We start from the raw sequence: 15,505 nt of genomic DNA on the forward strand, positions 1-15,505 counted from the left end.
GTGCACCAGCAACGAGAAAACCCTCTTAAGTACACGTGGTCGGATTCAGTCTGCAATTTTTCATCTGGTTTGGGAGTGTTAAATGAAGATCAACTGTTGAAATCGGCCTCGTTTGGGAGAATCTGACTGTGTCTGCGCTTACAGAGAGGACCTTTGTCCTCCAGGTTTTATATAAAGCCCCAAAGATTGCAGACTTTCTGCATAAGCCACAAAACAATCCAGCAAACATCTGGAGAGACTTGCCTCACATCCCAAACCGTTCCCTCCATGCAAATCTCCCAATATATTTTTCCCCCCAGACTGCTTGGTCATGAAAAAGAGATCTTCCTCTTGCTCAGGGCTTCAAAACCCTTAGCAACCCCAGCCCAAGTCTGAAAGCAAATTCAAGGGTTCGCCATTGCCTTTGAACACAGTGGGGATCTGCTCCAACAGGTTAGATCTCGGGGCCACGTTGCTCCCAGGATTTAAACCAGACCACATGTGAAATGGCAACTACCTCTTAATTTTTTATTTTATTTTATTCTTAAATAGGATAATTTAGGGGATATGGGTTTTCTTTTTCATTATTATTACTATTTTAATGGCAAATCCCTCCTTAATGAAGGGGACCAGGGACTGGTGCTCAATTTCTCCTGCTTTCTAGAAATAGTCCCTACGAATCCTTTGTAAAAGTATAACCACAATCTTTCCCCTTCTCTCCCTACCCAGGGAGGTGGGGGCGGGGGGGCTTTCATCAGCTCAGACCACTTTTCTTCCACTACCTCTTTACGTTAACCTTTTCTCCAAGGTTGCATTAATTTTCCAAGGTCCATGGCCAGGACAAGGACACAGAGGATGCAGCTGATTTTGTCTTTTGAGGATCACTGTCACCACCGCAAGAGGCACAAGCGTGGGGGGCGGTGTGTCTCTGAAAACGTCCCCTGCTCTCAGCCAGCCCAGTTGCTGCCCATCAGAGTGTGTTCTTGTAGCCAGAGCTGACTCCTGCACTTGGATTGTGCAAACCCATTTTCTTTCCCTTCCGCAGTCCCAGCCATCGCATGCACATCTGGCCATTTCTCTGAACCTCTTTGCAGTCATTGCTTCATCTCCCTTCAGCTCCGGGCTGGAAACGTAGCTGTTCTCCCTTCCCTGGAACCTTGTCTACCGCCTCCTCCTCTCGTAGCCAAATTCACTGTGCGATGGCTCCTGCCATCCCCCACCTTCTTGTGCAAAACCCTCTGAGAAGGATCTTTTTCCAGTATGGAAATCTTGGTGCGCTCCTTGAGGAGATGATTTCAGATAAGCCCACTGCCGGAGAGAGAAGTTCACCACCTTCTGTGAAAACTTTACAAAGTCTGGTCTTCATCCAGATGGGATTTTTTTTTTTTTTTTTTTTTAAATTTGAGCAAAAATGCTTCAGCCTTTACAATGTGAGAGAGGAGTGAAAAAATACATTGCTGCCATTGTAAGCAGAGGGGAAAAAAAGGTGTTCAGGCTCTCTTTGAAGAGCCCTGGTGCTGAAACAAATGGGCTTCTCTTGCTTAAATGAGACAAGAATGGATCTTCTAAGCAGAAATGGCCTTTGCTTCCTTCAGTGAGCAGGGGCTTGGGTGAGGGGTGGCATTTGCCATCTGTCTGAGCCCCTCTCTCTGCAGTCAGGGCGGTGGGCACAGACCGCGTGGGGTTCAGTGATGGAGCCAGAGAGGTGGGACATGTCTCTGCCGTTTGAGATGGGAAGAGAAATGTCTGCAGCAAGGGGCAGAGCTGAGCCTGCACAGGAGCGTATGTAGGTGACAGCTCCTGCCTGCAGCGGCTTTGAAGCACAGCTACATGCCAGGGTGCAATGGGCAGCTCTTCCATTGGAGCATGGGCATGCACAGCCTCCAGATTGGGCTTTACTCGGTAGAACAAGATTTGTTGCTCGTATGGACGGAGGAAGGTCTTTGCTTGTGCACTCACATATCCATACGTGGCCAAAGCCAATTCGATTCCAGTTTGTTGTGCTGAGTCCTGGCCACACTGTTCTTCAACTCCTGGTCCACCTTGGTGTGCACTGGTAATCTTTGGCAGCTTGCGGTGCCAACAGTGCTCCTGGGCAGCATGGTGGCCCCCTCTGCACCATGACCCCAAGGCAGTGGGAATTACCTGCAGGGAAGATCTTGAGAAAGAGACAACCAAAAACTACATCCCACACTGGCCAAAACCTCAACTCTCTCCCCCACGCACCTACCAAGCACTGGGTTTGTGGCAAAACTAAGCCTAAAGAGGCCACTCAGCCCCCATGGCATCTTTAACTATGCTTTTTAGGTCATCACAAACCAGCCCTGATGGCGCTAGGAGAAAACAGATGTACCACAAATCCCCCCAAAGCATCGCCTGCGTTACCCCCTTGGCTGGACTGTGGGTTGCTGCCTCCAACAAAGCATCACCCCTGGGAAAACACCGCCAGCTTGGCCCCATCCTTGGAAAGCCATCAGGGAAAATACGGGGCAGGGGCTCAAGGTTAGCACAGCCCCGACAAGGCGCCAGGGATACCTGAACCACTAATTTGCCGGACGCCCCCGGAGCCCGGCGTGGCAGCCCCCCGCCGGCTGTCGCGGGGTGGAAGCCATTAGTGTTTAAAAATACTTGCAGGAATGGAAGGGTGGGGGGGGAGGGAAATAAACGGTATTTGCGGAGGCCCATTCCTCAGCACACTTTCATGTGTGCCAAAGTTTGTTGGCATGGCTCGGAGTTTGATAGGGAACATCTGGGCTGCTGTTGCTGCCTGTATATTGGCTGAGGGCAGCGAACAAAAGGGGTTTGTGCAGGAATGTGCAGGGAGGGGTGCGGGGTGTGCAGGCCTCGAGAGACGGCTCTGAGAGGCAAAATGCAGAAATACTCTCCGGAGAAGAAAGCCTAATGCACATCCCACGTTCCTGCTTTTTAAAGGGGGATAAAAGCCTCCCCCCCCCACCCCCCCAACTTCTCCTCTTCCCTCCCCCCAGAGCAGGCCAGGGTACTGACAGCGAGCGGGGCTCAGACACAGATCCGTGCCCCGCTACCTCTGCGCATTCGATTATCGCCGCAGTCTGGAAAAACAATTGGGGTGGACGGAGCAGGTTGGCTGGAGAGCGGAGAAGCCCGAACCCAACCACACGGAGCAGCACCAGCACGTACTCGAGAGATGTCTGGCGAGCTCTTCACAAGCAGCCCAGCTCCCCACATCCCGATGCTGCTGCGGGGGGGAGCACCCAGTGACAATCCCCTTGTGAGCACACCGAGATCGGTGACATGGACCTACCAGGAACAGCACTTGTTGAAGTTTCCTCCACTTCTGTTGGGAATTTGGGGTAAGAAGCTGAAAATTAACATACATGCCAGTGGCACAAAACCCACGCTCTTTCCTACAGACACAGAGTCCCCCATCTGACACCAGAGGATGGCATAGAAGGATGAAGGAGAAATGGACTCACACTCGAGGAAGGCTGGTCTTTTGAGAACTATCTGAAAATTACAGGCCAGGTGCAACCCTTGGCTCTAGAGAGCCCATCCTTGGGCGCACATGCACAGGAGACATCACAGCTCACATGCTCCATCCCATATGCTTCATCTCCAAGGACTTGCTGCTGCCTGAGGATGGACACCAGAAACCTTTGACCGCCCCTAATGTGGCATTTCTGACATTCTTCCTTTTGCAGCTCCTCCTTTCCACCGTCCCACACCTGCGGTATTTTTACACAGTGTTTTTGCAGAGTTCACAAGTCTTTTAAAAAATTTCTCACCATGAACTAAACCTCTTCCCCAGCAGGAAGAGCCTAGGCATCATTTCCTACCTGCTGGTCCCTCTTTGCGCATCCCTGTTTTGTCCAACTCAACACCCACTCATGGGCATCACTTCTGGGCATTTCCAAGATTCTCTATCAGTGGAGCATTTTTCTCTTTCCTTCTTTCTCAGATTGCATTTGGCCTGAATCCTACCTAGAAGCCTACATCCCCCTTGTCTCTTGTCCTTAGGAAGGACACACATTGAGTCTGCTACCCAGAGCAAGATTTCCACCGCCTCTGTTGGCGATGGAGTTGCTTGGAGTTGCTGGAGCCACCCCAGAGAGGGTATTTGCGTAGCACTTGTGGCACATGTCCCTCTTGCTACTCACTACCTTGGCAGGGCAGCCCTCTGGGAAAGCCCCAGGGAGCAAAACTTATAGACAAAGGGTCCAAGTCAGCAAAGACCCATGGGTCTGACAGCCAAGGCAAGCTTCTCTGTCCCTAGTTTACTTTCTAGGTCTCAGTGACGTGCCCACGAGCCATCACTTTGAGCCGACTTGTTCAACACGACCCATGCAACCCTCCCAGCGCTGCCTCGGGCAGCGGCCTTGCACTGGGGATGCTGGCTCCAGAGCTGGGCATGTTTGGAGATAAGCTTCCTTCAGCGATATTTGGATTTCGATTACATCAGTGTCAAGACCCAGCTTTTCGCCAGAGCCAAGAGAGCTCCTGGCCTGCCAAAGAAAGCAGCCGGACTGCCCAGGGGTTGTGCACAGCGCGTCGGGGCGGTGGAGGGGAAAGCCATCTGCGGGGTGGCACAGGCTGCAGACCCACCTCTGGCTGCCACACAGACGGTCGTAACCGGTCATCTCTTCTGCAGTGGGTTAGGAAAGGAACTGCAGAAAACTGAGCTGATGTTTGGAAACTCCCTGCAGCCATCGCTGGGGAATGGGAAGCCATATATAAGCATGCGGCTGAGTTTAGCAGTCAATGCCCTGTTTTACAGAGGAGGAAAAAAAAAAATAATGTGTAACTGCCACATGTTTACAGTCTCCTTGATCTACTTCTAAAAATAAGGGGGTCAAGAGTGGCTGATTTACTTCTGCTTTACCACTCATTAGCATTTGCCATCTCTCAGGGCTAAACCCCTGCCTCCATTCATTGCCCACATCCCCCTCCAGGACATCTCCGGTTTTAGCTCTGCCTGAAAAACAGCCCAGCAGACCAAATGACACGATGCTTTGAAGGCATCGCTCTCCAGCCACACTCCCATCCAACCCTGCTCCCACATGTCCTTCCTTGACCGCTGCTGAGGACTGAGACGCCTCAATGAGGGCTACGAGTATTTTTCAAAAGCATGGAAACAATTTAAGAGCCTAAGTCCCATTGTCGAGTGTGGTTAAAGGCCCCATCAGGAGCTAGACTGTTAATCATCCTAGATGATTTTGAAGGTTGCAGTAGACGTTCACCCGTATCTTCAATGTCTTCAGGGGACCCACATGCCCTTGAAGTTCCTCCTGAGGGACCCCAATGGTGGTGGCTGGGAAGGAGAAAAAAAATCTCAGAGCCACAATTAAAGACAATTAAAACCAAGAGTCCAGTGAGGTTTCAGAGTGGTTCTCGTTGCTGCTGCTGCTGCCAACGCGGTTCCATCGCATTTGCCCCATCGCTGCGTCTTATCCACCATCTAACGTGGGCCAGCTGGGAAACTCCCAGTGCGAGGGGCTCAGAAAGGGGAGGGGGGGGCTGGTGGGAAAATGCCCATTTAACTTTTCGCAGGAAAGGGAGGGTGGTTCGAGCAGTTGTTTCAACTTGAAAAAAAATAAAATTGACACACGTTTCCACATTGTCCAAATGTTTGGCTTTTCCATTTCCTTCAGTGACACATCCCAGGGTTTTAGTTGAAAAGGTCTTTTCTCCTCAGAATTAGGCTGCTTGTAGGAAGAAAAAAAAAAACCCAAACCTATCAAAACAGGAAGCTTGAAATTATCAAAGAAAAATATTTTCATTGACCTAAAAGGATATTACCCTTTGGGTTTTTTTAGTTCACAAAATTTTTCAGGACTGACTCTTCATCCCCACGAGAGATGAGAAATACTGTCAGTACCTCAAAAATGCTGCCAGAAGGAAAGAGTTATTAATTACCAACCTCTATTTTTAACCTGTGACCAAGAGTCACTTCTCATGGGTGACAACCAAATTCTCTCAAGGCTCTAGCATTGGCTTCATCAAGGCTTTTAATTGAGAGGTAGCTTTTTTTTTTTTTTGGATGGGACATGCCCCAGGCACTCTGCAAAGCCTACCCTATCGATTTCCAAAGCATGCATCAGGTATCACATGCTTTTGCTACCCATCTATTTTGAAAAATTATGCAATTACCTTTTTTACCCACCTATCTTCCCACTAAAAAAAAAAAAAAAATGTTCATTCCCCCCCTATTCCATAACTCAGAAAAGGATAGATGGATTTTGCTCAGAGGTTTTTTTCCAAGAAAAAAAAAAATCCCCACTGGGTAAGGGTCAGGCATGCAAAAATTTCAACCTGAAAAGTGAATGTTTTCAAAAGTTATTAGCTTATGAAAAGAAGGGCTATAATGGAAACTGTTTTACTGCCATAATTATAACACCACGAACAGAGTCTGCTGCAATATATAACATTATCAAGTGCCTGTCAACATTTAATAGAAGTCTTAATTAACAGCTGGGGAGGAACATGGCAAAAATTTATTTTCAGGAAAACTTTTGGGGGCTGCGTAATTCTGGACTTGCCTTTTTTTTTTTTAAAGTCCGTCTTGATGAGAGCCTTAGTAGAGTTCACAGGACAGACTAAATACAAGACATACGTGTGTATCTTGTTGGCGTTACTTAGCGATAGGATTTTCTTTTCTGTTCAACTACATAATCCAGAAACAACAACAATGTTTGCGTTGGGCTGGAGCCAGACACTTCGGAGCTGGGTTTTAACCTTCCCCAAGTTTGGGGTTTTTATAAACCAGGGGCTCGATTTGGCTTGTCGGGGCAGGGGGTGCTCATGTGTAACCCGTGGGACTGACCTGCCTCTGCTGTTTACTTTCCTCCCCCCTTCCACCACCTCAAAGATGCTCAAGGCTCAGGATTTGGAGGGGATCCCCATCTTGTGGTAGCGTTTTACTGCACAGCGGTGCCTGAGCTCCCGGGATGGAGACCCAGGGACAGAGGGGAGAGGTTTGAGGAGGGCCAAGCACAACACATATAGGATTGCTGCAATTAATTTCTTGCCAGCAGCTTCACAGGACATAACCAGCTCAAAACCAGCCTGACCACTGCGTGTTTCCTCTCCCTTGCAAATTTGGGGAGGGGGTGCACAGGGAGGTTCCTCCTGCTGCAGCCTGGTCTCCATACGCATGGCCAAGAGCCTCTCCCGTCTCCCCAGCACACCTTTGGGGTCCAGCCCCTCCACCCCACAGTGATGCCCTTCCAGTGAGACCCTGTCTGGAGCCACCAGACCAGGCTGAAGAGGTGGGAGTGGTGTGGGGAGGGATGGCAAGCGCAGCCCTGGGACAGGCAAGTACCCCATGGCTGAGCCGAGATCAGCAGTGGGTTTTGGGGTGCCTGGGTCCCAGAGCGAGACTTACACGAAGGACGTTAAGAGGAAGCTCTGCAAACCCACTGCCTAACTAGGTGAGGAGCACAGAGGAGACACCAGGGCAGATGATAAAAAGCGATCTGCCAAGGTTAAATCTGGCTCTTGCTGAGATAGTTTGTTAAACCCCATCTCTCCCCACTCCTACGCCTGATCCACCACTCCGCATTTCACAAACCTTCTGTCAAGCGAAAGGCTTCTTGGCAAAGCAGGACAGGTAACATTGGGCAAGTCACACCACCACAAACACTCCTTCAGTCCTGCCTGGCAGCCCAAAGTTATTTTTATTCCCTTTCTGCCCCTTCTACCCCCTGCCTGGCCCCAGCAGCGAAGCCGCCTGCGCTGTGAGCTGGCAGGCCACATCCATTTCCCCCGATAGCACCGATAGCCCAACAGCTGCTCTCTGTCCCTGCGGAGATCAGTTTGTTTTCCTAACACAATTACTGCCACGTGGCCCCGCTTTCTGCCAGGATCAAGCCTGGATAGAGATAAAGAAGCGATAAGATCGCACGCTGTTCCAGACCCCTTCGCAGCCTTGCCGGCTGCGGTTTGTTCTCATCAGCACGCGAACACCCTGGCTGCAAGTTACCTGCTCCCATCAGTGCTGGGCCAGGGAGCTTTATGGCGCTAAAGCCCAGGGATTTGGCTCCCAGCTTTCCGTGCAACACCGAGGAGTTGTTTTAGGATGTATCCATGCGGCGTGGAGATGTTGCATGGGCGCACCCACACCAGCGAGCTCGCGTGATGCGATACAAAGCCGCTTATCAGATGCGGCACCCTGCTAGCTCAGTGCTTTGGGCAAGCACAGCTGGCCAACAGCTGGTTCCAAGCTGACCTGCCTGCATCCAGGTCAGTTGTCTCTGCCCGGTCTCTTTCTCCTCCTCCTCGCCCGGGGTTATCCCAAGCCCAGCTCTCCTTGCACATCCCATTATCCGGTGAATGAAGCATCTCTATGCTGCTGCAACTGCTCTGCTGAGCAGGAGCATCCCGGCAGGGCCCACACCGCTACCTGCAGCACCCGTGAGGGGCTGCTGAGCTCTAGAAACATCAACGGAGCGATCACGGGGGAGCAGGTCTGGCACAACCGCTCTCCATCACACCCAGCAAAGGTCCTCGCTGTCTCCCAGACCCGCCTGCGGGAATCCTTGTGCGGGGAACCACTCCTGAAAGCCTCTGCCGGGGCAGACGCACTGAACGCCGGGAGAGGACACTCGGGGAGCCTTGCTGCCTTCAGAGAGACAAGCATCCTTGCCAGATGTCTCCCATAAAGCTGCAAGTACTTTATTTTAATAATAAGCCTTAATGTATTCATTAAAGGCTCCCAGTGACCTGGGATGAATTTCCCTGCTATTGTAAAGGGCTGTGGGAATCTGGAAACCGCTGCATTACAGTTAATAACTTTAATTTTACAAGGCCCAAAATAGACAACTGAAAAAATACACAAACTCACTGTTTCCAATTAAGAAGGGATTTCTTCTAATTCCTCTGCCACCGGCGCTCTTGTTTAGCAAACAACATCAACAGATATTCAACCATAGACCAGGGGAAAAGCAAACCGAGAGAGTTGCCTTCTGCATCTCGGTTACATCAGAGCCAAGGAAGAAGCCAGGACCCGTCCTCCTCACCTGGTTATCGGTCCATGGAAGAGCCTGAGCCTGGTCAGCAACAGCAAACCCATGCCGGAGGAGCCATGGATAAAACTTTAATGCCTGCTTCTTAAGCCTGATGGACACCAGAGTGCTTTGAGCCAAGGGAGATGATTTCTGACCCATCTTCTCCCAGTTCCCTCCTGGGGGTCTTAGCTAAGGTGCTAAGGGGTTTGCTGGGAGACCTGGGGTGCTGGGAAAGCCCCTCAGTGTTTGGGGGAGCATCCTGGTAGCGTTTGGGGCTACCAGAACTCCAATTTTAGGGACAGAAAGGAATATTCTCCCCAGATCAGCTTGGCAGAGATCACCATGGGTCTCTCCCCATGTCAAATGAGGGGTAGTTCATTTCCCAGGGAAAAAAGCTGGGAACTGAAACCAAAACAATTCGGCCTGATTTTTTTTTTTATTATTTTAAATTTATGGGAATCTAATGTTTCCCAGCCCAAATCTTTTCATTTCCAGTTTGGTTCTTTTTTGCTTTCCAGTTAAAACTGGAGCTCTTCAAAAACAGGACTGACATTTTACATGGAAACATTAATTTTGCCACAAGCCGAGCCTTCTGGGGAGGAAAAAGGAATTTCAGAGGCCAAGTTTTTACCAGCATACCAGTCCGGCTGTGTCGGCAACCAACATCTGCCTCCTCATGCATCTCTGGAGCCACCTCCACCAGGTTCACACCAAAGCGCTGGCACTTGTGGCAGGGACACACGTACTCTCCTTAACATCGCCCTGACATCAATCAACGCTAATTAAAGCGGCCCAGGTGAGAACAGCTCCATGCCTCAAAGCAGACCTCAAAAGCTTCCTCTACAGACTTGCCCTGACACAGGAAAACGTGCTGTTTAAAAACCATGCGTGATCTCAGCCCATGTAGATCCCAAAACACTCTCAAGACTACCCAAAAAAACAAAGCAGAAGTCCCAGCCAGCAGGATGGACCCATCCAGCCCCGAGACCCTCACATCACCGTTGTCTTCTTGACCAAGAGCTGCCTGTGAGTAGCGCTGGATTCGCATCGGTCCTCACGTAGGAGCAGATTGAGTTTTCCAGCCAAACTGATAAAAATGAAAAATGATTTTCATATGCCTGGACTCTGTATTTCCCCATAAATAAGGCAGTGATGGAAACTGGGGGAGGGGGGTTGTCAGAGTGGTAGGTCATCCATCAAAGCCACACCAAGAACATTGATCTAGCCCTTGTCCAGGAAAGCATCTCTATTTAGGAAAGGAGGCAGGCACATCTCTAGCCTCCTTTGAAGCCACTGGGAACTGAGGGCCAGGCACTTTAAAGATCTCTAAATGCCTAAAGGAACAGCTAAGACCTAGATATACCAGCTGGTAAAAATCTAGACCCTCAGAATAACAGCACACAAGGTTTTTAATGGAAATTAAGAGCTTAAGTACTTTTGTGAATAGGGTTCTGAAGTACACACATGCCTTAAAAAAAACCCACTTCTAGTGGTTTTCCTGAATATAAGAGATTTAGGGCTTGTAAACCTTCATGTTATCATAGAAAACCACCCGCAAGGGAAAAGCCAACCTCCAGCTCAGCTGCGGCACAAGCCCCGCAACATCATTTTATTAATGCAGTGATAACATCTCCACTCTGGACGTTCCCAAATCCAGGGAGGCCAGATCCCCCCCAGCCACAAAGCTCTGCCGTTTCAGGACAGCCGTGGACCCACGCTCGTCATTGTTATGGTTTGAGAAAACCTGTAACCGTTTATTGTCATTTAGACAATTATTCTATCACCCAATGACCCCCTCCCCACCTGGAAAGGGGAATCAGGGAAAGCAAGGAAACACGAGGGTTGAAATATAAATAGATTTAGTAGGATAAGACTAAATAATTAACAAAAATACTAAAGAACCAGTATTAATCCCGATTACTAATATAAGATATACAAGAACTATACTCAGCCGATTATATCAGTAGGAAGCCGTGCACTCCCAGCAGGGGACAGCAAATGTGGGACACTGCGAGCCCTGCGGCTTCGGGAGGAAGGGGAGGGCTCAGGGGTCCGGCACCGGGGCAAGGAGTTCTCTGGACCGCCACCATCAACGGAGAGAGAGACTACGCAGCAAACTTTCCCATTTATATCGAATGTGACGTTCACGATATGAAATAATCCTGTTGGCCAGCCTGGGTCAAATGCCCAGGCCTCGCTCCTCCTCATCCCTGCACCTGGCAAGGCTCGGAAACACTGAGACCTTGAATCCCACACAGCTCAGCTGGCTATAAAGTAAATATTTTCACAAATTCAGACACTAGAGTCTCCCAAAAGTGGGAGTCTTCCCCAGCACTAGAAATTAGTTCTGTGCCGCTCAACCCAGGACAGTCACGCATCTCCCCCAGCCTCCCTCCTCTCCTTCCCTTCATCTTAACTCTGCCCAGAGCCTAAAACGTGCCTAAAAACACGGAGAAGCTGAACCGCCGCGGCCCCACCTGTAACACCGACAAAACCACAAGCAGCGCGGAGCTTCCCCGACCCTCCGAGCATGACATTTCCTATTCCTGCCTGCAGCTCTCCTACTGCCTCTCTCACATCAATGCCCTGACTACAGCTGCTGGAAAAATTTCCATCTAAACAGTTTTTAGTAGGTCATTTTTCAGCAAAAGGCAACTTTTTTTATTAAAAAAAAACCCCAAAACAAAACACAGAAAAGCTCTTTTTGTGGGAATTTGCCTGGCTTGTCTGAAACATTAAAAAAAAAACCTAGAAAAAGCACCAAGTTTTGGCCTTGAGCGGCAAAATTCTTGGTTTTAACCAAAAAAATGCAATTTTCAAGTTGCTTTTTTTTGTGAAAATTAAAGAAAACTTTCAGAGAGAATAAGTTCTCTTGCTTTCATTAACAACATTCACGGTGCCATGGGGGCACAGTCATATTTTCAAAAAAAGCTCACCTCCAGAGACTATTAAGGAAATTAAGTAGTCACTGTGTGAAACAGAAGGAACCGGTCCGGATTGTAACCCAGTGAAGATAAATGCCTTATTCTCAGCCTGGCATTAAGGTAACAGCCGGGCATCCCACAGCTCTGCTCCGGGGTTTAATATATTTATCAGTGATGGAAAAGGAAGTGGTAATGCCCACAGACAATGCAAGCCCATGGGGACTCAGGGTCCCATCACCCCGACCACAGGTTGTGGGCGCCACCAGAAGGGGACAAAGCTCCATCCCTGTCGCTGGCTTCCGGGAGCAGTTTGCGCATCACCCAGCGGAGACGCCCAACCTGGTCTTTGCTTTGGTCCCACGGGAACATTGAGCTGTGGCTCCATCACCCTGCCATACCAGGAAACCTTCAGCATCACAAGTTTTTGGGTGGTGGAGAGTCCTCACCCCTCTCCAGATGGGCGCCGTAGGTGTGGGAGTGCCACGACACAACCCCGCCGTGCCAAACGCAAACACCCAGCGCCAAATGCAGAGCCAGAGCCTCTTTGGGAGGTTCACTGCTATCCCCCGGCGTGGGACCAGGGGAGCCGCATGCTGTGGTGGCTCCGCTCAGAGCCGCCACCGCCCAGATGGGTTACAAGTGAACATGAACTCTCCTTCCCCATCTGGAGCCCATGTACAGCAAGTGGCAAGATTTATATTGTGCTGAAGCATTCCACAGTTTTGAGCACAGAAATGATTGAACTCCAGATGTTAACAAGATGCAGGACCCTTTTTTATTATTAAAAACGTGATTTCTTGTTTTGCTCATGACAAAACCCATCAGATTAACTTATTAGGAGCGGAACTGCCATCAGGCCAGTGGAAGCAAAGACAGCTCCGGCTGCCCAAGAGCTCAGCAGAGCACACAGGGAGACCAGGGCTCCTTCAGACCAGAGCCGTGCCCAGTCACTCCTCTGTGTGGGCCAAGGCAGGACATGGGTGACCCTGCCCTGTGCTTGCTGGCAGTGCAGGGACATCGATGAGTCCCTGTGCCTCAGTTTCCCCATCTCTTAGGGGGAAGGTGAGTCAGAGCTGTAAGGAGAAGCCCTGAGCAGATGCACACTCTGCAGCCTCATCCAAGTCAAGCCTCCTTGCTGAAGCAGCAGAGCCTTTGCTGACAAGCAGCATGGAAACCTGCCCATCCCCTGGAAGGACAAGCGGGACCCAGGGTCTGTGGCTGCCATGCTGGGGCAACTCCACAAGCAGCTCTCATGTTCTGCTTCCCTTCAGAGAGAGCCCTAAAGCATCACAAACTTCCCTTCCTATCAGAAAGGAACCAAATTTCCAAATACCTCTGCACATTTTAAGTGCTCTTCTCGGCGCAGCTCTGCTGGGAACATCCCTCGGCAGCGTGGGGAGTGGCACAGCCAACATCTGTATCCCAGAGCATGGGATGGGGTGGGGGCCTGTCTGGAGCTGTCACATCTTCACTGCTTTATCACAGGAACTTTATCACAAGCTCATAACACACACGTCTTTGCACCATGAGATCAAACAGGTACGGGATGGCATTGCAGCCTGCTGTCACAAGACAGCCCCCAACAGCTAGCGCCGCTCCATGCTGTGAAGAGAAAACATGTTGAAGCTGTGTGACGGAGAGGGCCCACGTACGCTTGTCCTGATGTTGTACAGCCAAACTCAGGGAACCCACCAGACCAAAGCCAGCCTCTCCTGCTAATCCCTGCAAGGCACAGCATCCTTCGGGACCTACACATTTCCATTCACCCATAGCACACATCAGCTCCAAGGACAGTCACATCTGTCTGCTCAGAGGGAGAGAAACATTTCTGGGGAGTAAAAATGTCCCACTTGGCCAGGCTGAGCTGGGGACAAGCCTGAGCAATGCAGCTTCTCCATACCCAGCACACACAACCATCCAAGGAGAGAGGGACTAGAGGGCGGAATAGCAGAAGCTGCAAAGCATCAGGACTGCTTCTGCCTTGAAACTCTTGGTATTTACCCTGCAACTTCAGGGGACTATCAGTCTTACTGCTGAGTAAGGTTGGCACCTCAAAGCTCTCCTTGCTCCAGCAAGCCCACGTGCCAGCCAGCAGGAGCAAAGGCACCTCTGGTTTAAGTGTGGGTTCACTATGTACCAGGCAGGGCTGTTACAACCCGCCCCTCCCCAAGGCATCAGCCTTCCTTGCTTCCCACCATCATGGAGATGAGTGGTTGCCCGCTCAACATGCCCAAGAATAGTCACTGCCCTGTTTTCTCTCCCATCCTGGGACCCTATTTCTCTCCTGACTGGGTGCAGGGGACACAGCTGCTCTTCTACCAGCCGTGTCCACTGCCAAGCCAGGCCTAGGACAGCACACATCTGAGAGCCAGCTGATGGTGGGTTCACAGGATAGCCCTCCCAGGACACCTGCTTCAAAGTCAGGGCCACCCAAGGCTGGAGCTCTCTGCCAGCATCTCTGGAGCAAACCCACCAGCCCAGCACCAAGAGCCACCTTCCTCCACAGCCAAGTCTTGGAAGAAGCTTCTGCAGAGCAAAACAGTATTTATTCACCCAAAGGGACCCCATAAACAGAGCCGAGAGCCTTCTCACTCTGCCTGACCTTGTTTTATTCCTTCCTTGCACGCTTTGGAGGAAGCTTCTTTCAACCCAAACCTCTCCCCGCCTGGCTGGGCAAACTGAGCCATGCCCTGGCACATGATGATACTCCTTCGGCTCTGAGCTCAGATGCTTGGTGTTGGGTGTCCCCCAGCCCTGCACAGCCACCTCTGTGGGACCCAAGCAATGGGGCACTTCCCCAGTTGAAGAGCTCTCTGCCCATTCCCTTAGTGGTGCCAGACCCTCGCAACCTGCCTCCATCACCATTTCCTTCACCTCTTCCTCACAGCCTTCGATTTAATGCCACCTTCCTGGGCAGGGCCCTGGGGGTGCCCCACTCCCTTTTTAATTCCCCCACAATTGACTGAATTTGAAGCTTTTCATTCCAAGAACCAGAGCATCAGGTGGAAGGAAAAGCTGTCCTCCTATACTTTTTGGAGAAAGATCCCACAACCTTTAATCCTCCCACCTCCACCTCCTCAAAAAGGCATTTATCACTGGGGGGGGTGGGGGAAGTACAAAGGCAAACGTGATCAGGCAGTGCTGCTAGCGAGCACAGGCCATTAGCACCGCGCTCAGGGACTAACATCTCTGGAAAGCCCCATATTCACCATCTCACCTGCGCACAGCCAGGGGATTTGCCCACAGAGGACGGGTCCTGCCGGACCCTCGTCCCCTCCCTGGCAAGGGCGAGTGGCCCAGCGTGCTGGGGTCTGCAGCATCTGGGACATGCGAACTCCCAGCTCTGCTGACACGAATAATTTCTCCCCCTGTTCTTGGCACGGTGTGCTCTGCTCAAACACACTTCAAAGAGGCGGCTCTGCAGCAAGAATGTTTCAAAAAAATATAATATTTCCATCTGTTATTCCCATAGTATATGCTGTGGGACTCTCCTCATGGACCATTTGCCTTTCTTCACTCCTATTAGATGTAAAAAATGTTCGATTAGCAAGCCCTCAGGGCTGGCAGGTGATACCCTAACCCTGCAGCATCCCTCAGCCAAGCCAGCAGGTCCTCTTCTCC

Source organism: Chroicocephalus ridibundus, chromosome 8 (genome assembly GCF_963924245.1).
Source record: "Chroicocephalus ridibundus chromosome 8, bChrRid1.1, whole genome shotgun sequence".
Taxonomy (NCBI): domain Eukaryota; kingdom Metazoa; phylum Chordata; class Aves; order Charadriiformes; family Laridae; genus Chroicocephalus; species Chroicocephalus ridibundus.